This window comes from Bufo bufo, chromosome 2 (assembly GCF_905171765.1).
Source record: "Bufo bufo chromosome 2, aBufBuf1.1, whole genome shotgun sequence".
Classification (NCBI taxonomy): Eukaryota; Metazoa; Chordata; class Amphibia; order Anura; family Bufonidae; genus Bufo; species Bufo bufo.
The window spans coordinates 769,369,110-769,394,800 of record NC_053390.1 but is presented as its reverse complement, the minus strand read 5'-3'; the positions used below and the strand labels follow the sequence as shown (position 1 = coordinate 769,394,800).

The 25,691-nt window shown below is 43.2% G+C and overlaps 1 protein-coding gene across 2 annotated transcripts in view; it reads left to right on the top strand.

The window, feature by feature from the left end:
• The first annotated feature begins 474 nt into the window (after positions 1–474).
• Positions 475–25,691, top strand: part of C1QTNF7 (C1q and TNF related 7) — a 106,249-nt gene continuing 81,032 nt past the window's right edge. For both annotated transcript variants that reach the window (XM_040419087.1, XM_040419086.1), the window contains exon 1: positions 475–773. The gene's annotated coding sequence lies outside the window, so the exon portion shown is untranslated. The remainder of the gene's footprint in view (positions 774–25,691) is intronic.

Genomic DNA, 25,691 nt, shown 5'->3' with positions numbered 1-25,691 from the left:
CTACACCACTATAAAGGCTCTCTGCAGCCAGGAAATAGCCGTTTCTTTAACGTAATTCGCCGTGAATAAATTCGGGTCTAACACAATTTTTCACAAAAAAATTGGCGAACCGGCGAATCGAATTTTTTAACAATTCGCTCATCTCTAAAAATCACAAGTTATACAAGTTATAAAACGATCTGGTTAACAGCCGCTAGCCTGCTTGCTGGTAGTTACCACGTAGCCAAAGGAGTAAGAATCTTTCAAAAATTTAAATGTTATACAATCACTGTATTAGCAATTCTAACATCTAAGTATCCGCAGAGAAGGAACATAAATTAAGACATAAGGCTGGTCATATTTGTAATTCCTCCCAGCTGCTTGTATGACTTACTGACCTTAGTCGGATGGGATAGCAGGCTACAGACCACTTCTGCTAAATATTAACTCTAAAGTAAGACAGTAAGACACATCCACTCAGCAGATGGAAGGGGAGAGACCCTCTAACTCCTTTGCTCCTAAGGAAGCAGTCTGCTCAGAGACTTATTGCAGTCGCTTAAAATTAGAAATCTTGGCAAGTGCTAGTTTAAAGAAGTGGGGCTGAGAGTAGAACTGGATCATCTACAACTTGCAGGCTAGTTCTTCATCGGGGAACAGATCTGCTGCTGCAGTGTCACTTTATGCTGGATGGTTTCATAGGGTTTACAGAACTGAAGAACTTCTGTGGAAACCTATGGGAAAGTTGGGCTGCAAGATCTTTCCTGAGATGGTGGAAGACAATATTCCAAGATAAGGTAAGATAACTATATGGTTATCCTGAACACTGTACATGCATGTACAGATATAGCACAGCTGAGTTTGACTACCCTACTGCAAAAACGTAGAAGGTGATGACAATGCAATTGATGCAGTTCCTAGGAGTAAAATATTAAACTTGGCTATACTACATCTCGACAGTGATCTTGATGTTACCTTATTAACTATGCACAGCATATTATGTACTCAACAGTATGATAATGAACTTGACGCAGTTATATACTGGGAAACAAGGCGCAGTATGCCTCAAACTCTTTCTATTGCTTCATCTTTAAGGAAAAGTTATTTGAAGACTGATCTGAAGTGAAGTGACTATCAATAAATTAGGTTGCTATAGTTGTGGGTTTGTAAAGTCTCATGCACACATTGCTGTTATATGGGGCTTCCATAGATGTGGCATAGAAAGGTAAAATCATGGCATGATCCACCGGATGCAGTAAGTGCAGAGGTATTATTGCCTAGAAGTATTGTACAACAGCTCTACTGCATACACAACCCTCGTATCCAAACTATGTTTTACCACCATAAAACTGACAACTGTTACTAGGAGGACAAATATACATACAGTAAGAAATGCCTTCTTAATCATATGCACCGGGAGTCCTTCGATGATGTATATCTTGATTTTTCCTAAACATTTGAAAGGTAGCTACATACAATATAAATATGAACATGGGACAAACACAGATGCCTTCTGCTGCCAAGTGCATATGCAACAGGTCAGCCAGTGTCATAGGTACAAATCTGCTGACAGATGCCTTTTTAAGATGCACTTTTTTAGGTGGCCCAATTTATAAACTACATGAGGGATAGGAAGTTGCAGTGAACCACATTAACTGCTGCTTTATTGCAGTAGAACCGACTCTATTACCAGCCGATGTTGCATCATGTGACTGGCAGTCTGACAATCAGTTGTCCACCAGAATCTGTAGTCTCAGCTAGAAGTAAAGGTGCCCAAATAGTCATTGGCCAAATGCTTGTTCAGGAGACAGCTATTTCTCCTGATTGCTCAATACACATGATAGACTGGTTCCGCTGTGCGCGTTTGGCACTGTATGTGCTTTCAATGGGGAGAGATGAGAAAGCCGCTGGTAGACACCTCTGGGAGCAGCTTACCTCCTGGAAGAACAAAAGGATTGGATGTAAAAATTCAAAGACCCCAATCCTTGCCTCGACCTCATCTGTCATGGGAGAATTAGAAGCTCCCCATAGACATTACATTGTCAGCCAGTCCCGCCAAATTGTTGTTGGATTCGACAGACAATAGCCTGTGTATGAGCGCCTTTAGTCTCTATTTAAGTCTGTGAGAGCCTCAATATGAGTCCCTATCTTATGTACTTACCATACGTGAGGTCCCACCTCATATTTTGTTCCTAGATGGTCCCATTGTATTCATCATAGTCATAAACCACCTTGTCTTCTGAAAATATGCCCCCAAATTATACACCTATGCACATTTTTGGGGCAGATAACAGTCCCAATGGAGTCCCATTCTTCAGTGGTGAACATCTATAGCAAATAAGTCTGGGGGTTTGAAAAGTTATGATTGTCCCAAACCACTGTAAGGGCCCTTTTACATGGGCTAAGAATTGAGGAAATTATTGGGATCGAACATCTTTCATGTAGTGCCTAAAATCATTGTAGACATGTAATCAGGGATGTGCTGCCCACAAACAATTAATCTGTATGGGGATGAACTATCCCAGTATAAACTGCTCACTCCAATATGCAGTGACACACATGGGGAGAGCTATGAGGGGGTGGCAGTGGTGGAACAGAGTAGTAGTTGTTCATAGTGGCTGTCCTTATGTTGGCACTCCGTGGGGCCATTGGCCATTGACTCCATTAACCTTTTGCCCCTTTCTTCCCTCAGGGCAAAAGGTTAATGGAGTCAATGACCAGGCCCGTTTTGGTACAATAAATAAAGTCCATCTTTAGTGAATAGATAATGGGAGTAGCAGAATATACAGCTGCAAAAGGCACAGTTCTGAAGTATGTTAGAGGTATGCACCCAATAGCTGTGTCTAGGCTGTAGAAATGATGGTAGTAGTAGTCCTGAATCTCTCTCTAAAGACACTTTGAAAACTTCCCCAAAAACCACAGGTGTCCAATTACATTCTCGTTTACTCCTTCCGCAATTCCCAGTCTGAGGGGTGCAGATCTTAAATTTGGATGTCCACTCCATCTCAAAGTATGGTGGGTGCTGGAAGCAATAAACTCTGCAAGCAGTAAAGCCTTAATGCCATAAACAAGCAGTAAATTACTGTCTTAATTCAATGCATGGCCTTGATAGTTCTAAGCCTTCTGGAAGTGTCTGTTCTCTTTCCCTCAGGGGTAGTACCTCAGTTAAGCTTTTCAGTCTCAGGAATGGTGTTTCCTGGATGAGGCTTCTCTTTGGTCCTGCTTAAGTAATACTCTCTAACTAACTAGAGGAGAACGGATCAGCCGGTCTCCAAGGCAACCTAACCAAGACTGCCAGTATAAGCTGCTTTATGTCCATACACTATTTGCAGTACATAGTACATAGAGACATAAGTGCTTCTAACTCAAATCATAACATTTAACTCTTTGAAAACAATCAACTTTTAGCAATGATCTGCTGGGTCACTGCAAATACAGTAGTGATAATTGCTGTATGTAAAGGCAGCCAAAGACCAGGCAATGATCAGGAACAAGCTTCTTCATCTCTAATCATTGTCTGCTCTGCCAGCTTCTGTAAAATAGTAAATTAGAGATCAGATAGGCAGAATGCAGTGGCCAGTGCATAGTGTAGGAATCACAAAACCAGGCCAGATATAGCGGAACAAAGGGTTTTCTGAGACTTATTTACTGATGACCTATCCTCTGGATAGGTCATCAGTATCTGATCAGTGGCAGTCCAACACCTGGGAGCACCACAGCCTTCTCCCTGCTCACCAACTCACCAACGGCTTGGTATCGCGCTCAGCCCCATTTACTTAAATGGGGCTGAGCTGCGACTACGCCATGTGACGGATAAAGGTGATGTCACTTGGCCTAGGGAAAACTGAGAGAAGGCTGATGTGCTACTGCAAGCGCTGCTGCCTTCTCAAACAACTGATCTGCAGGGGTCCCTGGTGTCGGACCCCACTGAGGACCAATGCAGATTATATAAGTCTTGGAAAAACCCTTGAAATGCAAACTGGGAGTTGTAGTGCATCCAACAATAATGAAGCACAGTTCTGTGTGTACAAAGTACAAATTCTTTCCCCAGATAGCGAGGTATGGAAGCTGGCAAAGTTGGGAGTTATGGCACTTTTTGCACACTATCTTGCTAAAATCTCTCTCAGTAGAATCTATGGCTGGCAACAGTACCTTGGCAATAATGGCTGTAGTGCCCACTGTGGGATACACTGTTTTGAAGCCACGTCTGTCAAGGACGTTTCCAAATGTGAATGGTCTCTTACCGGTTTCCCTCACTGCAGCAAAGTCTGAATAGCTGTAGTAGCAGATTATCTTGCTGACTCCCATCCTTGCTCTCTTCTCTCTACTTCCCTTTCTGTAGTTTTTGCAGTAATTCACACAGAGATCAATTAGCCTCTGGAACCTGAGGCCTAAGAAGAACGAGCATAAGGCAAAGCTTCCTTCCTCTAACAACTCTCACTTAGAACTACAAGTTAGGGGTGGGACCAGCCCATCGTTAATCTCCTACAAGGGCTGAGCCAGGATGGTTAACCCTGGCTGTGCCAACCATACTTTGCTATGTTGGGTGTATACTACATAACAATACATGACATTACATTACATAACATTAAATAACAAACTATTTGCAGATACCCCTGCATTGGGGTACAGCAGATATTAAATAGGCAAGAGATATATTAGATGTGAGAAAGATATTAGATAGATGATACACAGATAGATATTAAATAGATAGAGTCTCTGAGCAGATGCGCAGGTGCAAGATTGTCATGGCTGGCCGAGATGTCTGGCCTTGTCAATCAAGCAGTTCTGAACCCATCACAGGTTCAGAACCCCGCTTCATGGGACAAATCGATTCACTAATTTCTAATAGACACCATTGTCTTTGCTCTGTGATGCGAATCTGTAGATTTTTCTATCATGTTTATTTGCAGTGAATTTTGGAAAGAATTACTCATTGTTATCATATTTGTAATCCTTTATGTTTCCAACAAACTAATGAGAATTTATGTATTATATGACAGTTCAAGGTTTCCATGTAACATGGGGAATAAACAAACAGAGCCATGAATAAACAGCACAAGATCACTGCCAGAGCAAGTTTTTAAGGGAAAATCTGATGAAAACGAATTTCCCAGTGTAACTTTGTGAGTGTGTAAATAATTGCAATCTCCAAGCAGTGGTGCTCCTAGCCTTTCTGCTGCCCGAGGCGAAAACTGAAATTGCGCCCATCCCTCACCAATGCCAATTTTTTAACCTAACCCCTTCCCTTCAGCCCATGGCCCTTTGTTTCCCCTCTCTTGCCCCTACCTGGTGCTGCCTGAGGCGATCGCCTCACCTGGCCTCATTGGTGGTGCACCCCTGTCTCTAAGCATCACGTTCTGTCATCATGGGTCATGCAGTTATAGAACGAATGGATCCTTTATTGGAACCTCCTATAGAGGACATGTGCATGATGACAATCTCTGTGCTGTGGAATATGTTGGCGCTAGAAAGCGTCATAGTTAGTAGTAATTTATTTTCTTATTGGCATATCAGTGGTCTGTCCGGTCTCTATCTTGCTCTTTGTTTGGGAAGAATATCACAGCATCTATGCCACTACCAGAGACTATGGAAATGTGAGGAAACCGCAGTGACCTCCATGTAAACAGAGCTTACGACTGAACAGCTGGGTGACTACAGTTATGTTCCACACATCTGCAGAGATCCAAGCATGTCACTTGCAAGTAATCATTTTTACTTACTGGTATAACTATGTCAAATATACCGGAGAAACAGCTTAGCGAGCTCACTTGGGAACGTGACTGTGAACTCACCACTGATGTCACCAGTTGGAGTCCTAGCAGAATAAAATGTTATAAAAGCAAAGTGTCAGAAATCCCTGTCTCTGCTAAGAAGCACCTATCATTTGCCAGATCTGTTTCAGTTGGTTGAAGCTAGTCAGCGCAGGGTAGGGCAGCACTACGGAGACAGTTACTGCATTTTCATTAATCAGTTTATTCTATCTCATTGCCCTAAAAATGTACTAGATTTTCAGCAACATTTACTGTAAGTTTACATTGAAATAAGAAGGAAAGTTTTCAAACTAAATCTTAAAGGGATTTTCCAGGATTTTCATATCGATGGAGCCCCAACAGGGACCCTCCATGCCTGCAGGCGGCGGGCCCCGTTCCTCCCCACACACCCAGGCGTGGGAGGAATCCGGTTAGTAGCCGGAGCCCCCATGCAAGCCGTGCCAGGTCTGCCCAGCCAGTGTCGCAGCGCAGGGAGTCGGGAGCAGGTTCGGCGGGCCCAGTCATGGGAGATGTGGCTGGGGCCTCTCAGCGGCAGGAGGAGGAGAAGATGGCGGAGCTGCAGCAGGCCGCGTGGCAGGAGGCAGCAGACTCTTGTCCAGCGGCATGGGCGGTGGGAGGTCCTTGGAGTTGGTGAGTTTATCAGGTGATGAGGATGGGAGGGCCCCACCGCTGGCTCGGAGGCACCCCTGCTGGCTCACCCCAACAATTCAGCCACAGCCGCTCACCAAACAATGGGAGTCCATCCCATTGGTTGGTGGGCGGCTGTGGCTGAATTGTTGGGGTGAGCCAGCAGGGGTGCCTCCGAGCCAGCGGTCAACGGCTGGAGGTAAGTTGGCTCACCCCGATAAGGTTATTCAGTGGTTTTGGGGCTTCAAGGACCTCTCCCTCAGGGACTGAACATTTGGTACAGGTTAATAATGTTGGTATTAGGAAAAAGGTTATTTTTGTATGTTTGTTAATAAAAGGCTGCTGTGGCCAAATTAATCCAAAATGTGGTGTCTGTGACATTATTGAGTTAAGGTGGGGATACTAAGAATATAATGGGATGGGCGAGTTAGGGTAAAGGGTCGAGTGAAAATAACCAGTACCCCCGTCATGGTTGTGCTTGGTATTGCAGACTGACACGAATCATACTGATGTGCACAAAGATCATGCGATTGATGGACCTGACGACACAGAAGGAAGAGGTCCTCCACCAATCTGATACTGATGACTTATCCTCACATAGCTCATCAATATTTTAGTCCCAGAAACACACTTAAATGTCACATCTGTTGCCACCAATACTCAAGTACAAAATACCAATCACTGTGTGAACCTGACATGTGCAGTCACACAAAGCGCATCAGCTGCTCCTATGCTGGATGTGATAGATTCTTCTATGTATTGGAATGTTACTTGGTCACTGTATTCTGGTATTTTTTGAGACTTTATTGTGGGATTTACTAAGACATTGTGTGACACTGCTACTTAGCATCTGTACAGTAGACTGTTTTTGTAGTGTAAGTTGGTGGGCGCAAAATATATGTTCATTGTCCTGGAAGCCCACTGCAAGGGTTGTATGCCACTGTATTTGTGTGCTGTGCATCTTAAAGGCTGTGCATAGGGGAGTTTGGGGTTAATAACCCAGCTCCCTGGCTCACTTGCTAGGTTGTCTCTAGGTTTGGGCAGGAACTTTTCCTCTTCTGCTGGAACTTAGCTGTCTGTAGTCTGTCTTTTACTTTAATCCTAGGAACTTTCTTCCTGGCTTCAAGCTCACTTAACAGGAGGGACAAGCAACCATATAGACTTTTGCAGGCAGAGGGTAGACCAGACTGACTAATACTGACTAAACTCCTCCCTCTCTAGAAAGGGCTGGAATGGAATAGAAGGTTCCATCCCAGAGAAACTAGCTCTGCCCAGATTGCCACCATCTGCTGGTGAACCAGGCACATTACATGTAAAACAGTGATTTGCAAGGAAATACAGTCGTGGCCAAAAGTTTTGAGAATTACATAAATATTGGAAACTGGAAAAGTTGCTGCTTACGTTTTTATAATAGCAATTTGCGTATACTCCAGAATGTTATGAAGAGTGATCAGATGAATTGCATAGTCCTTCTTTGCCATGAAAATTTACTTAATCCCAAAAAAACCTTTCCACTGCATTGCATTGCTGTCATTAAAGGACCTGCTGAGATCATTTCAGTAATCGTCTTGTTAACTCAGGTGAGAATGTTGACGAGCACAAGGCTGGAGATCATTATGTCATAATGGGTAATAATATTCAAAAAGAATACAGTATATTCTGATATTGGTTACCATAGATCCCTGGCATATATCAGCCTTTCCCAAAAGAATTGCTGGCCAACAGAACTTGTTACACACTCAAAATTCTTACAGATGAAATATTAAATACCGTATGTTGATGATTAGACAAGGAAGTAAAGCTGTTTCTACAATGAGTTCTTCACTATGTCAGCCCAATGCTAATAAATGACGTAATTATAATAACTATTTACTAAGGCAACATACTGTTAATGTGATAGCAGTGAAAGAAGTAGGGGCTGCAGGTGCCTGGAACCCAACCCATGAAAATAAAACCCTAGCCTCTGATAGTCAGCAGTAGTAGTTAACCCCATATTCAGAGCTGGCTTTCTACAGGTAGATCTGTGACCATGGAGGTCCAGATTCCCAATTCAATATAATCTAGTGGACATGACAGCCACTCCAACACTCCTCCTGCTCATTATATGGCCTTTTAGTGTTCTATCGACCCTCCACAAAATCCAAAAACCTGTGGAGATGTGTCTGAATTGCGACTTGCTCTGGCTTAGTATGAGTGTAAAGAATGCATTATTCATACTGCAGATAAGTACAGTTATTGAGTGAAGAAATACATTTTAAAGGAGATGTTTTTATTTAGCACTAAACATGGCCAAAACCCCTAGCCAGCTTTTGATGGACACTCAGTTGGTCAATAGTTCTTCCTCCCATCTCTTCCCTGTACAGTCAGCTTGGTCAAACATGCACATGTGAAGCGTGCCCAGGAGAGGGGAGAGGATAGGAATGGTTGTAGCAATTATGGAGGTGGAAATTACTCACTCTGAGGCTCCCCTAGGCTATGCAGTAATGGGAAGGGCATACCTTTCTTTCCCTTCGGGGCACACCCTGGTTCTAGGGTTCTCCTGCCTGGAGTTAGGTGTGGTGCACTTGATGGTGATAAATTCTGAGGTGCAAGGCAGGGTTCCCTGAAGTGTTAGACAATGATGAGAAACGCTTAACGGTTGAACAGTTCTTTGCTGGTAGTTTAAAGTTTCAATACAGTACACACAGCAGTTTTCACAGTTCAGAATTTGCATGGACAGGCAGATCTTCCACAGTTTTGCAATTTCACAGATCTTATAGTTCTCACAACAGCAAAGGTAGTTAACCGGCCAAGGTCTTTCTCTGAAGCAGTCTCCTCACACTGCACTTTGCTATCTAACTTTAGCATCCAGAATTAGGGATGCAGTACCTCTTTTGCAGCTTTCTCCTCTATATCACTTTCTGTCACCACGTTCTTTACTCACAAACGGATCCGCAATGTTTTCTGCAGGATGTGGACCTTAGCAGATAAACAGTCTGTCCCCAAAGAACGTCAAGGCTCACAAAACTTTTCCTTTCCTAGAAAAGTTAGCTGCAGAGTCAACAAGTCTCTTAGACAAGTTATCTCCACAGTTTGTTTTACACGCACCTCCTCTCATCACTGGTATGCTCCATAATATCATTTTAGCTCTTTTTCTCTCAGGAGCTGGTTTTAAAGCTTTCTCTTCACATCGTTAGCATCTCTCTAGCCGGTTCTTTCTCCAGAGCTGTTCTCTGTTTCTGCTCACTTCGCGGTTTCATACTATACTCACTTACTCTTCCCTATTGGGAGGGTAGAACAGCCTCTCCTAGCAACACTATCTACGGCCTGTTAAATCCTTCAACAGCATACAGTACATACAAGATTTGCACAAAACAATTTAAGCAGTGGATGCTGCATATGATTTCAAGGCAATTTTCAATTGGTACATATGATTGGGTTTGTTGAAATCCACACATCGTTCCTTCTTCTCTTCAACATCTGCTGTTGGAAGTAGGTAGGACATCCCCATATTCATTACATAGTTGGCCACTGGGTATACTAAGCACATGAAGAGTTAGAAATTATGACTTAGTTTTTTCCTGTATTGAGATCTTGGTGGCTACAGTTGAGCATGTGGTTGTGTTGTATGTAATTGTGTCCTTGTATTCAGCTGTCAGGATAAGATGGAAATTCACTTTTTAGTTGTAAATAACTACCTGATAAAAAAAATAATTAATTAAAGCACCAGTGAAGTTGGGACATCACCCATATGATTCTTACCTGGAACATCCTATGAGGAGGTGGTAATTGGAGTGAAGAGAAAACCCTTTATGTAGATCCCCTTGATCTTTGATGAATGCATTCGAAATGGTTTAAAAGCTAAATTGCTTTTTGTTCTATCTGCCTTGTGGTTTTCATTAACACATCTTATTAATGGTGATGGTTTTCATCAACACGATGTATTAATAAAGTCATATAAACATCAGCCAGCTAACTTTAGGTCATAGCCAAACAATGTAATATTATTTCAAATGAGGCGTTTTCATCGTCATGTGGGCTGAGTGCTTATTACACCAGTGTACGCTAAAGCTTCATGTTCTCTGACGGCTTTGAGTTTTCACAGATCAAAGGCTATGTGCTGCGAACATTGCAAATGCAAAAATGAATCACAAGCAAGAATGTTTTGGGTCAACCATCATCCAAATTCTTGGAAAGAACTTCCAATTCTGTAATCTAATCTACCATTACTACAACAGTTGGATTTTGTGTGTTGCTCCATGTGGTACTTTAGATTGCTAGGGATGTTACTCCCAAGAAAATGGTGAGAAATGGGCGAGAAATAAAGTTTTGTATATTTGTTACTGCTTAGTGGAATATGTATGATACTGATTTTTCCTTGGAATATGTAATTCCTTTGGAATATTAGGATTTTTTAAGATTACATTATTTCATTTCATGACCACAACTTTGGAATTAGAAGTACTGTAGGTTAAAGTGGATTATTATTATTTTTTATTCACAAGGATAACATCAAGGCCATAGTTATAGCTGGCACTCCCTTAGGCACTGTGTGTAAACACGCATTAAGTAATTATGCTCAACACATTATCCGATTACTTTTACAGGACAAATACAGTCGTTAATAATACTAAGCACCAAATATACAAAAGTTGGAAAAGGATAAAAAGTCACATATCTACATTCTTGTACAAAATCTCCCTTTAAATCCATATACATAATAGTCTAGATGCAATAAATACGACAATGAGAAGAGAGAAATTATTGTTGAACTGTTAGTTTTAGATACATTTTGGGAATAAAAAATGTCCTTGTTGACAAACAGGGCAAATATTATTAAGGTATATTTATCTCAAATGAGTGCAAGAACATATTGACGTTTGCTGAATGTTTTTGAAAAAAAATATGGGAACACAATTTCTTCCCCTGGCCATACTAGTCATACATATGATATGGATTGGCCAACAATTTCATCGCTGTAAGTAGAAGATTCATACTCACCTGCTTCCCACAACTCCATCATCTGTTGGGTCCAGATTCCTGTCCCTGGGTTGTATTCTTCCAGAGCTGCATGGGTATGGTCACATTCTCCACTGCAGCCAATGACTGGCTTCAGTGGTGATATGCTGCTTGTGGCCACGTCATTGGCTTCAGTGGAGCATGTGAAGATGCCCATGCAGCTCCAGAAGAAAGCAAGTCATGGAACAAGAATGTCGACACAGTGAAGACAGCATGGAGGAACGGAGTGTCAGAGAGTAGATAAGAATGAATCTTCTATTTATAGAGGCAGGTTGTGGGCACTTGGTAAAAACTGAGTATTCCTGGAGAACCCCTTTAAGCATTAGAATGAGATGTTTTTATAAGGGAAGCCTTGATACTGTGTTGGTTCTGGCATACAATTCATCCTAAGGTGACCAAGGGACTCCACTCACTTATAATAGGGGTTTAAAATTTTTTCCTTTTGAAATTGTTTTGTCTGTAAGAATTTGATATGCCTACAAAAAATTAACCTGTGTGGTATTGTGTACCACCCTGACATGAAAATAAAGACTGTGTGCATAGTGCTATAGAGTTGTTAGTACTGTGTCTTGGTGAAAAGATTTTTATAGGCACATGTAATTTTATACCTATTGTGGCGAAACCAACCTCGCCACAGTGTTTTGGAGGGGGCTGTTTGCCAGCCTCCTGTCCCAGGATTATGGCCCATACTAACTTTGAAGGAGAAGACAGACCGGCCGCACAGCTTAAATCTGTGGAACTGTTTTGGGCAGGAAAGCCATGCTTGCGGCCGGCCAAATGTGACTTCCATGGAATTCGGGAACCCCTGCTCAGATCTGGGTGATTTTTGGATATGTTGTTCACCCAGATCAGAGCTATCCATGGATGTATACATTATGGGGATGTGTGGGGTTTTGGGGTGTTTTCTGTGTGTTGGGAAAAATGTGTGTTTTCTGTCTGGTAGTGATTAAGTTAGCCCATTACGTTTGGTAATTGTATTTTGTGGATTGCGTCTCAGACAGAGGGAAGGGGATTTTGTGTACAATTGCTGGGAGGGTTTCAATACTGTAAATGCATGTGATTGGCTAAAATATAAACTGTCACAGTCTTTTACAAGGGCCCCAGGGGGAGTGTCCCTTGCTAGGAGACCTGCATAAAAGGCTGAAAAATAACCCATTAAAGAGTTCCTGCTTTGCCCCTTTATGAAGTCTTGGCTCATGTTTGGGGGATGGGATAACTACACTCTTGGGGATTGCTATATCATAATACTCCCCTGAGTATAAGCTCTTGTAAGAGCTTGTTCCTGGTTCCTGTCTCTGGATTTAGGAGAGGTTCACCCACTGGAGCCTGGAGCCTTGTCGTAGGTCCAGGGTGGGTAGGAGACGGCGAGACCTCCACCAAGCTTCGGCGGTTTGTGGGGTCTGCAGTGCTGACGGGGTCAAGTGGAGTGCTTGGAGTCCTCTGGAAGCACTAGGAGCACCTATCAACGGAGGTACCCGGTCGGGGTGCTGGGCGTTCTGTTACACCTATATCATCATGGTCTAATAGATTGTTTGTGAATTATGCCATAAGCAATAGTCTCTAGTGCAGGGGCCACCAACCTCCAGGACTCCAGCTGTTGTGAAACTACAACTCCCAGCATGCTCCATTCACTTCTATGGGAGTTCTGACAAGAGCCAAGCAAGTGTGCATGCCGATCCCTGCTCTAGTGGAAAGTAATTGGCTCAAACTTGGCTCCAAATTGGGTTGTCTTCTGGACCTTTTTGGACCATTATTGTGTCTGAGCCATCAGAGGCAGTGGGTCCAGTTGAATTTGGTCTAGGATTCTCTTCTCTGCACACTCCTGCTCTAATCCTAATCTTTTGTTGATAACACCATTTAATTACTTACAGATGTGCATAGCTTTATGTAAAATGTACTGTAAATGCAATCAATCTCCCGCTGCCACAGATAAATGTAACTATTGTTTATTATGCTGACTTAGTATGTACAACATGTTTTGTTCTGAAGGGAATTTCTACATTTGTAATAATAGTATAGTCCATAAACACACCGAACTTTATAAAAGACTAATACAAATATTATTATAAGGCTAATTTCCTTTATGTGGAGACACGCCATATTAATTTTCAAGCAATTATTAATTCCAGATGCGGTAATTCCTCTGAAGCGCGCAGTCCATCTAATCTTCATTTCTTTTTTGTAAAATCAGTAGTCTTCCAAAGTAGAATTGAAACCAAATTTCTTTCCCTAGGAGAACTGCAGCACATGTTGTTCTCAGTTAGCAGGTAGGTCATCCTAGATTGGGACATGTGCTCCACATATGAACATGTTCACAAACTCAAGAAAGAATTCACTGGCTTTAAGAGAAATATTTCCAATACGTTCATCGTGTACTATGAACTATTAACTTCCAGGAACTGGTATTTAAAGGCTTTGTCTCTCTGGATGTTTTTTCTTTGCCACATATTACAAAAGCTTTAAAAGGTCACGCTCACACTTGCGCTAGCTATTTCCATTGTCCTGCTTCATTAGAGGAGCAGAACAATTAAAATAATGGAAGTGCCAGATCCAACACATAGTTTAAACGAACAGAGCCAAACACACTCCATTGACTATAATGGGGTCCGTTTGGTTCCTGTACTGGCGTCCATTTTCTTAGCGAGACAAAATCCTGCAGGCAGGACTTTTTTGTCAACTTCTTTTGGAAGAATCTGCAATGGAGGCCCCGAATGGTGCCTCCAAAGCAGATATGAAGAAGCCCTTAGGTTTCAGCCATCGCCCTGCTATGGCTGGTATCAGACTGGGGTAAACTTAGGACCAACTACAATAAAGACTATTTATTTGATCAGCTCCACAACCAGAACTGATTGGACTTGACTGTTGCTCCACCTTATGGATCTTGCTTGGCGGAGGTCCAATGTTACAGTATGTCCAAAAGTGCTAGATCAAGCATCTATTGTGTGACAGACTCATTATGCGACAGGTGCTTGATATAAAAGGTGTTAAGATGAATGGACATTGTTCCTGTTTTGACCTAGTCAGATTGGATTTTACTCAATTTTCCATATCTTGGCTAAAGATAGCTTTTTGGAGCTTCCATAAAATGAGAATGTAAAATGTAAACTACAGTAAGTACTAATTAAAAATGTATTGTATTGTATTATCTGTACAATATTGTGGGTGCAGTTATCTTGCCTTAGCTGCTGCTCTTTCTGTAAGCAGTAGTTCAGAGATATGTTTTTCCACGTGGAAATAGGAAAGTGTTGTTCGGAGATGACTCATTGGCTCACATTTACCATAAGTGCGACACTTTCTTGGCATTGTTTGCAGCAACATTTTTATTTTTCAGCTGCACTAAAAAGGATGGCTTTTTCCAACATCTTCGATATTTTCAGATTTTAAACTAGAATGTGGTGATGGCCAGCTTTTGTCTACATTTTAGATACATTTATGAAGCTGAAATCCACAATTCTTTTGCATAAAAGTGGTCCACATTAGACTAATGTGGGGTTGGTCTAAGGGTTTTGGTAGACAGAATTTCGGCACAATCAACATATTTTTGACTAAAATATACCTATTTGTCACATTAGGACACATTTTTGCCTCTGAGACAGCATTTTGGTACATTGGGGCAGATTTGTAGGGCATGTGGACAACTTAGTGGAAAACTTTCGTCATAAACTAAACCAGCAAATAGGTGGTTTAGCAGCATAACCCTCTGCAATTAGTGTTTTTTGTTGTTGTCTCTTTTCAAAGTAGAACATTCCTTAGGCCTTAATGCACACGGCCGTGGTTTTGGTCTGCATCGGCTCGGATGCGGACCCATTCACTTCAATGGGGCTGCAAAAGATGCGGACAGCACTCTGTGTGTTGTCCACATCCGTTGCTCCGTTCCGTGGCCCCGCTAAAAAAATATAACCTGTCCTATTCTTGTCCGCGCTTTGCGGACAAGAATAGGCATTAATATTAAAGGCTGTCCGCGCCGTTCCACAAATTGCGGAACGCGCACGGACACCATTCATGTTTTGCGGATCCGCGATTTGCGGACCACAAAACACACCACGGTCGTGTGCATGAGGCCTTACTTTGCTATTCCAGAAAAATGTGCTGATGATCATTTGGTCCTTTTCAGTCCTCAGTATAACAATGCACACTTTATGAACATTCACAGTTTTTCTAATCATTTATATAATAGTGTGATGGCAAACTGGATGTTGGCAAAATCATAACTATATCCTGCAAAGATCTAATAACTGAAACATACCACCATATCAGAAATTTAAATGTAATATTGCCAGTCCTGATAATCTTGTATAATTCTTCTGTAGATATTTGTTGAGGTTATTCACAGGTCTTTTATGTAATCTACATTTTTTTCTTTTTGCTTATGAAGAACGCATTCAGATTGCTTAAGACAACTCCGGAATGAAGTCTGTGAAATTTTATAAATGATGTTATAAAAAGACCATGTTGAGATGAGGCCAGCAATTTTATAAACCTTGAAATGAGAAGAGTGGAGACTGGGTTCCAAAATAACGTCAAAGACCTTTTAAGGCTTAACAGCTTCACATATCAGCAAAAAAAAATAATTTATCTTCTATTGCCCTAATGCATGATGAAATTTAACAAAAATAGCCCTAGAAGGCGAAAAGTCTAATTTACTGCTTACTTGAAAGCCAAGAAAATGGAAACCAGATAAATTACAATTTTCCAGTAGCAAAGGTTTAATCAGCAACAACATCATAGACATGCATTATTGCACTGGCTACTTTATATATTCAGATGATTGATGATGAGTCAGTAAGGATGTGCTGTGGAAGAATCTACGGCATCATCTCTTCAAGATTAGATCTAGCCTCCCAAGCCTGTATTAGATTTACAGTACATACCCCTCACTGCCTACAATATGGATAGGAGAAGAAGGATCTACTGTATATAGCACACTATATGTATGTAGAACTGAATGGTGTATCCTCCCATATTATTCCTTCTTGTTTAAAAGCTAAAAGTAGACTGAACGCTGAATCATGAACTTCAATGTGCCAATTCACATAGGCAATTTTTTTTCACGGACCATGGACATGCACCATCAAGGTCCAATTCTCCTCAAGACTCACTCTTCATGTGAGTGGGTGTGTGAGAAAGACAGCTAGCACCATCCATGTGTTGTCTGTTTAAAAACTTGTCCATGTTTCAAGCCCAGATAAGCCCTCAGAAGTCAATGAGATCCATCAGGATCCGTTACACATTGTCATGCTCCTTCAAAGGGATGACTGACATCCCATTGACTGCCCTTATGATCACTACACCAGTTCTTCAAAAACATTGATACATTTATACAATTATTCAATATTATGTTCTTTTTAGAAGCTTAAAGGGTTGTCCAGCAGAAGAACATTTAAAAAAGTGCTCTGAATGGTGTAAAATAATAAAGGTGATACTCACATCATCAATTCCCCACAGTGAAATCCCGCGCATGCGAGTTCAGGAGATTGTCTTGACCAGGACCACACCCCTAAATGCATTGAAGCAACTGCCATGTGATTGGTTGACTATATAATTGCATTAATGAGAAATAGAACAGGTGTTCCTAATAATTCTTTAGGTGAGTGTATGTCACTTTATATGCTCTAACGGCCTGTCAGTGTCCCTTTCCTGGGGAGGAGGGGGGGCCACTGCCCACCAATGTAAACATTGTAGAAGGCACCAGACCTCTGACAGGGAGCTGCCGTCGCGCAATTAACCCCTCGGGTGCCGCGGATGGCAGCGCCCTGTCAGAGGTGCGTCCCCATCACCATGGGAACGCCTCCAGGTTAGAATATACCATCAGATTTGAGTTTTCATCGTGAAAACTCAGCTCCGATGGTACATTCTAACCCCCAGGCAAGCGTTCCCGTCACCATGGAAACGCCTGGGGGTTAGAATATACCATCGTATCTTGGGCGGGACTCGGCTGTACAGCGCTCTCACTTCCGGGAATGGATGTGAGCACGCACGCACGTAGCAGGGCAGCCTGCTCGTGCGTCTCCCGTCCTCCAGCAGATAGACGGACCTCTCCTAGAAACGCAGTTTTAGGGTAAGGTGAGAATAGGTACTATGGGGGACAAATTGAATGATTTTAAGGGTTTAGGAAGAATTAATATAAAATTTGAAGATGGCCACTAAGGGGAGACTAATCACCTTTATCAAAATATGGAAAAAAAATAATATGACAGTTATACTTTAACATACTGAGCGGGAAAACTGCAGGGGGGCACAGCAGGGCGTAGGAGCGATATTTAAAAAAAACCGGCAAGGTGGCAGCATCAGTACCCCTCAAGTAAAGGTATTTAAACTAAAAAAAACATGAAAGGTCCTCTTTAAGAATATCTCTGTACTTTGCTCCATTCAGCTTTCCCTCAACTCTGGACAGTCTCCATGCCCCAGCTTCTGAAAAAGAGAATCTTGTTTCTCCAATGTGTATTTCACTGAGGAGAGGCTTCTTTCTATCCACTCTGCTGCTGCAATGATGGTTGACCTTCTGATAGTTTCTCCCATCTGCACACAAGATGTTTGGAGCTCAGCCAGAGTGACTATTGGATTCTTGGTCACCTCCCTTACCAAGGCACTTTCCCCCGATTACTAGTTTGGCATGGAGGACAGCTATAGGAAGAGCACTTGTTGTTCTAATGTTCTTTAAGAATTATGGAGGTCACTGTGTTCTTGGGAACTTTCAGTACCCTTTTGCAGATCTGTGACTCCACACAATCCTGTCTCTGATCTCTACAGGCAGTTCTTTCTCCTTCATGGCTTTGTTTTTGAATCAATTGGTGATTGGGTGAGCAGCACTGCAGTGATCAGCTGGATGTAACTATGTAGTTCTGGTGCCGGAGCTATGGAACAACAACTGATCAATGTGTGTGCAAGGTGTCTGGCTCCCAATGATCAGATATTGATGCCCCATCCTGAGGATAATAAAAATCCTGGGCAAACCCTTTAACCATATCTGTAGAACCCCAGACCTAGGGGTTATACAATTCTGTATATACAGTAGTTAGTTATTCTTTTATACTGTTATGCATTGTCGTGTATTTTGTATGCTATGGTTGTAACTACCAGTAAGGTTATGGATGGCAAGGGTTAAGAAGAAACAGGGCTAATGACCCTGTTCATCCCCTCTTGGTAGGAGTGGGTTGGTCCTGCTTCCTGCCAGTAGGGGGAGTTCCTGTTAAACTATAGTGTAGAGATAAAGCACAAGTCAAAGCTCCTGCTCCTAAAGAGGTTCTCCAGTGAAATTAACTTGATCATGTACTCAAGTGAATACTTGAGAAGAGATACAGCAGTGTGAACAGCTAAATTCAGCATTTGAAGACATTGCTGTGAGGTGAGGGACTATGGCTAAAACACCCATTACTCAAAACATTACTAGGCCAGTATGACCTAAGTGCTAAATTGCAGCCATCCAACCTGCCTCTATAATTCTTACGAGTGCCAAAGAAGATAGCACTCTAAATATACTGCTATTAAATGACTTTGAAATTCTGTGTTGCATTCCTGAAAGTGACTTTTATATGTTTAATTTTGACCTCATTCCAGTACTACATTTTAACTGCACCGATCCCCAGGGAGCAACAGCCTGAGGGAGTACACTGTGACACCACACTTCATCAGGGCCACTACCACTCCCATCCTCTGCACCAGTTGCTCCGGGGCTTACTGCATATGCAGCTCATACAGTTTCTTAACAAAATGTTGGAAACCCTTTTAAAGCGAGTACAATATTTCTTACAACCAAAGGAAAATATGCTTCTTCTGCTAGTTCTGATAATAATGAATAATGATAATGGCTTACAATCATTGTTTTGTCTATGAAGCAATGTTAGGGGGAGAAAACAAGCTTCAGCAACTTCCTACAAAAATACTGCGCAAATGGAAATTATGAATTGATGTGATGGTTGAGCAGACCCTCCGCCCCCCCCAGTAACAGATACATAATATACCAGTAACCTATCACAAATTTTAAAGGTTTCATAGTTGGAGCTGGCCAGCTATTTAAAATACACTACTATGTTTTTGCCACATGAGGCTACTTTCACACTAGCGTTTATATTTTCCGGTATTGAAATCCATCATAGGGTCTCAATACCGGGAAAAAAACACCTCCGTTTTGTCCCCATTCATTGTCAATTGGGACAAAACGTATTGTAATGCCTTGTACATGGGACTCCCTAAGAAGAACTTGCATAGACTTCGACTTGTGCAGAATGCCGCAGCAAGGCTACTAATGGGTGTTGCCCACCCAGAGCATATCACTCCCTCTCTTAATGCCTTGCATTGGCTCCCCGTCCAACAACGGGTGATGTTCAAGATTGGATGCCTCATGCATAGGGTATTCCATAGTGTGGGGCCCTTGTACTTCTTAGGGAGTCCGTATTGTAATGCCTTGTACATGGGACTCCCTAAGAAGAACTTGCATAGACTTCGACTTGTGCAGAATGCCGCAGCAAGGCTACTAATGGGTGTTGCCCACCGAGAGCATATCACTCCCTCTCTTAATGCCTTGCATTGGCTCCCCGTCCAACAACGGGTGATGTTCAAGATTGGATGCCTCATGCATAGGGTATTCCATAGTGTGGAACACCGCCAATGCAAGTCAATGGGGACAGATGGAGATGGCCTTGCAGTTCGCCTGGCGGTCGTTTTGCGGCGAACATATGGTGATGTCCGCCGGCACCATATTCTTTTACATTGTGAAGAACTTTGACCCATGACACATCCATCAGGTGGTACAGGACAGCCAATTGAGACGTTTCAGCACATGGACACACCCCTACATAAATAAACCCGATCTGGCCGCCATTTTACATTCAGTCTTTTGCCAGTGTATGGAGAGGTTGCTGTGTGGAGCAGGGACAGACTGTTAGGGACACCAAATGCTAGCTAATAGCCCACAAAAGTCCTTTTAAAGACTGGTATAGTTGTGCTATCGATAGGTGTGACTTACTGAGGGGTGTAATATACTTATAATATACTTTCTATATAGTGCATTTGTATTGTGCAGCAGTTGTGTGCCTTTCTGCAGCGATACTGCAGTTATACAGAGGGGCAAACGCTCTTGGAACAAATAATTTCAACTGGTGTGATATACCAGTTGCCCCCCAAAAAAACTGATTGAGGCAGGGGTGTGATATACCTATAATATACTTTCTATATAGTGCATTTGGGTAGTGCAGCATTTGTTTGCGGCTCTGCTGCGTTACCGCAGCTACACAGAGTGACAAACGCTATTGTAACAAATAATTTCTACTGGTGTGAAATACCAGTTGCCCCCCCAATAAACTGATTGAGGCAGGGGTGTTATATGCCTTCTTCCACAAATACTGCTCTTCTATAGGGACTTTGTCACAGAGTAATTTTGAAAATGACAGGGAGAGGAAGAGGCAGGCCATTCCGCAGGGGTGGTAGTGATTAGGCAGGTGCACCAGGCCAGAGCCTAAGTGGGAAGTTGCAGAAGGTGCGTGCAATTACGTCAAAGGACGCACCAGAGTTGGATGAGTTTCTCACTCAGCCTTCCGCTTCTGCACCCTCCTCATCCTCTCTATCTGCACTTTCTTCACTCTATGCTGTGTGCACCCCCAAAGACACCACCATATCCCCTCCGCTCGAGTCAGAGGAATTATTTTCCCATCCATTCCAAGACCTTACCGATGCGCAGCCATTCTTGGCATTGGATCAGGAAGAGGAGGTATCAACGGTCGCCACCCAGCAGTCTGACGACAGTACCCAGATCAGCCCAAGGAGGGTGATCCCCGCTGTTGCTGCCTACTCCGAGATCTGTAATGTCAGTGGTGGTGAAGGTGACGATGGTGACGTGTCGATGGACGTCACGTGGGTGCCCACAAGAGAGGAAGAGGAGGGGAGTTCAGAGGGAAAGACGGAGCAGTAGATAGGGAGGAGAAGGAGGAGAAGCAGGCAGAACTCGCAGTCCACAGGATGCAAAAAGCAGACTGCAAATGTATCTGGAATGAGGTATCCACCATGCACGGTCACATCTGGCGCTCCCAGGACGCCGGCACATGGCTTTGCAGTGTGGGCTTTTTTTAACGTGTCCGCTGCTGACTATAGTGTTTCCATCTGCAGCCTGTGCTGTCAAGTCGCGGTAAGCCCAACACTCACCTAGGGACAACCACCTTAAGAAGGCATCTGGCCTCCCATCACCAAGCCCAGTGGGAGCAACACCGTCAGAACCCACAAAGCCACACTCCCAGCGCTCCACATCCTGCCTCTTCTCCTTCTCTTCTCTCCTCACATTTGTCCTCCACTCCACCTTCCACCGTGCCATCTCATCGCGTTCATCTGACAAAAGGCAGGCTTCCGTGGGCCAAATGTTCGAACGTAAAAAGTTGATGACGCCGGATAATCCTCTTGCCCAATGGCTGGCTGCTGGCTTGTCTGAACTGCTAGCCTGCCAACTATTTCCATATAAACTGGTGGACTTGGAGGCCTTTAGAAAATTTGTGGCCATTGGCACACTGCAATGGAAGGTCACCGGAAGGAAATATTTCTCCCAGAAGGGCATCCCAGAGATATATGGCCATGTTCAGCGGCAAGTGAATGTATCTCTTTCACACAGTGTCGGTGCCAAGATACATCTGACCACAGACACGTGGTCTAGCAAACACGGGCAGGGAAGGTACATAACTTTTACTGCCCACTGGGTGAACCTTCTGACGGCTGTCAAGCATCTAACCTGTGGCACCCGTGTGAATTTGGTGTTACCGGCACGGATTGCATGCAGGCCTGCCTCTTCTTCTCCTCCTCCTATTCCATCCTCCGTCTCCTCCTCGGCTGACTCCTCCTTTTCCACTGCTACCGCCTCTTCCTCTGCACCCCCAAGCTCCCCAGAACCTATTCGACGTCCCAGGTCAGACGTTGCCATGCTGTGCTGTGGCTGATGTGCCTGGAAGTCAAGAGCCACACCGGTCCTGCACTGCTTTCAGCTCTGCGGTCACAGGCCGATCAGTGACTAACCCCGCTCAATTTGAAAGTTGGTAAAGTGGTGTGCGACAACGGTGCCAATCTGCTGAGCACGCTGAAACAGGGAAAAATGACACATGTGCCGTTCATGGCACACGTCCTGAACTTAATCATGCAGCGATTCGTTGGCAAATACCCCGGGGTCCAGGACGTCTTGCGGCAGGCCAGGAAAATCTCTTTCCATTTTAGAAGATCTTACACGGCCATGGCTCGCCTTGCTGACATTCAGCGGTGACACCACTTGCCCGTCAGACGTCTGATTTGTGACAGCCCGACGCACTAGAACTCCACCTTGTATATGCTTGATAGGCTGCTCCAGCAGCCATGTGCCATTAACAACTACCTGTACGAACTCTGCAGCAGGACAGGTTCTGGGAGCTTTGTTTCTTTTCACCACGCCAGTGGCTGCTCATGCGCGATGCATGCAGACTTCTGCGGCCATTTGATGAGATCACCAAACTGGTCAGTCGCAGCCAGGGCACCATCAGTGACATCGTACCTTATGCCTTCTTTCTGGAGCATGCATTGTGTTGTGTCATTGATAAAGCCGTCGAGGAGAAGGAGCTGAGGAAGTCGCAATGCTTAATGAATTCCCAGGGCAGGCTACTCCATCTGAGACAAGTCAGCAGGAGTCTGAAGAGGAGTTAGAGAAGGATGTTGGCGGGGGAAAAGGAGGAGGAGGAGCAAGAAGAGCAGGCTTTGAGGGGGACTTAAAAATTTTGGGGGATCCCTGGTGTTGTCCGTGGCTGGGGGGAGGAGACCGCGGACAACATTCTCCTGAGCGATGAGCAGGAGCCAGTGCGCTACACCACTTCCAATTTAGTGCAAATGAGGGCCTTCATGCTCCAGTGTATGAAGAGGGACCCCTGTATAAAAAGCATAATAGGCAAGGACCTGTACTGGGTGGCAACGTACTTAGACCCCCGGTACAAACACAAAATGGCGGACATGTTACTAGCATCACAGAGGGCTGTCAGGATGCAGTATTTCCAGGCCTTGCTGTGAGAGATGCTGCATTCTGCTGTTGCGGGCACTGGCAGAGGAATTTCCACCCACAGAGAAACAGGTGTGGGTACCAATCCTACTGCACATGAAAGAAAGGGGGGGGTTTGAAGATGTGTTGGTCACTTCAGATATGAGATCATTCTTGCAGCCAACCCATCGACAGCCTCCCTCCGGATCCAGCCTCAGAGAACACCTAGACCGACAGGTGTCCGACTACAACGGGTTAACAGGCAATGTGGATGCTCTGAGAAGCGAGGAACCCCTGGACTACTGGGTGTGCAGGCTTGACCTGTGGCCAGAGCTGGCACAATTTGCCATGGAACTCTTGGCTTCCCCTCGTCGAGTGTCCTGTCTGAAAGGATGTTAAGCGCAGTAGGGGGGATCGTGACCGATAAGCGCACTCGCCTAGCTCACGACAGTGTGGACTACCTCACATTTCTAAAAATGAATGAGGCATGGATCTCGGAGGAATTCAACACCTGTGACGACCACGTTTAATTGAATTTCTTCATGCCAGCCCAAACATATCCGCCACCACACAGAACAAAGAATGGTCCCTGTCTTATTTAAATACAGCAGCATAAAAGGCCTTTTCTGTCCGTTGAATGCCTAATGTTTGGGGCCTGTACTCCACTGGCCTGCAGTAAAATTGATATCCAATGACCGTCTAATATATAACTCCAGCCACATAATTACTTGATCTTTTCTGTATGTTGAATGCATAATTTTTGGGGCCTGTAATCTAACTGGCCAACAGTAAAGTTGTTATACGGTGACCGCCTATTGTATCTCCAGCCACATAATCACTTGTTGTTTTCTGTACGGTGAATGCCTAATGTTTGGGGCCTGTACTCCATTAGCCTGCAGTAAAATTGATATCCAGTGACCGTCTAATATATCTCCAGCCACATAATCACTTGATCTTTTCTGTACGGTGAATGTCTAATGTTTAGGGCCTGTACTTCAGTGGCCTACAGAAAAAAAAAATGTATCCAAATTTTTTAGCTATTGACCGCATAATATACCTCCAGCCACATAATCACTTGTTCTTTTCTGTCAGGTGAATGCCTAATTTTTGGGGCCTGTACTCCCGTGGCCTAAAATCAAAAATTTCTAGGCTACAGCAGGGCACATTTTTTAAGAATTTCCCTTTAAAACGCATAAAAATGGCCCCTGATTAAAATACATATTTTTTGTGGGAATCTTTGTCATTGATCCCCCTCTAGTATGTCACTGTCCATGTTGTGGGACTATTTGTGCACTTGTAGTATGTATTTGGTGGCTGCAAATATGACCTGAAGGTTTTTCAGGTTCGCCTGCAGTTAAAGTGAATGGGACCCGCCGCGAACTTGCGGTTCACAAACATTTGATCGCGTTTGCAAATCGTCCCTGCCGATGTTCGTCCATCATTAGCTGGAACCCTTTAGCGGCTTAAAGGCATAGTCACTGATAAATCACATATCATCATAACACATATAATCGTGGGTGCAAGTGTTTGGCAATATAAACATAACATAATACAAAGCTGGCATGTACTAGCAACAGTTTCATTACAATTTAACAGTTGAATTAGGTGATATAGCCACAGCAACAAGGTACAAGGCTAAGTTCCAACACTCTTACGCTGTTACCTAAATTACTGCACTTACCCAGTTCTAAAAGTAAACAGCCAAGTTGTTCTAATTCTGTACGACCCTTTTAATATGTTTACATCTGGTTTAATTCCAAATTCCTTGCAAATTCCCATTGACTCCTAACCCTTCATCGACTTTTGACCGACGTCCTTCTAATGTTTATACAGCTCATTCCAGCAACCATGCAAGTTCAGTAGTTGTGATCCTCAGTTTGGCTTCTATTCTGCCCTGTATATGGTACACTTTGGAAGTGTGGGAAAAAAGCACTTATAGCTATCCTGTTATTTCTTGTTGGGCTTCTGCCTACAGTAATGGACAAAATATCCAGAATTTGCCTTTAATAATATTGTTATTGTGATCAACTTAACTCCTTCTCCTGTAAGAGAATGAAAAGAAAAAGTGAAAATCAGTTCAATACCTTTAAAAAATATATTTAAAAAACTCCAATATATAGTAATAATAGTTAAAGTGGTAGTCCCACGAAAAATATTTTACAGTTTTCAAAACAGCACCTAGATCTGAATTATTTTGCAATTACATGTAATTTATCTATTGTATCTTGATACTGTATGAAAAAAGATACAGTAGTTAAATAATGTTAATGTCACTGTACAAACAAGTTTATTGTCTCTCACCCGCTGCTAGCAAGAGACGTGCCTGGAGCTCCTGGACCAGGAAA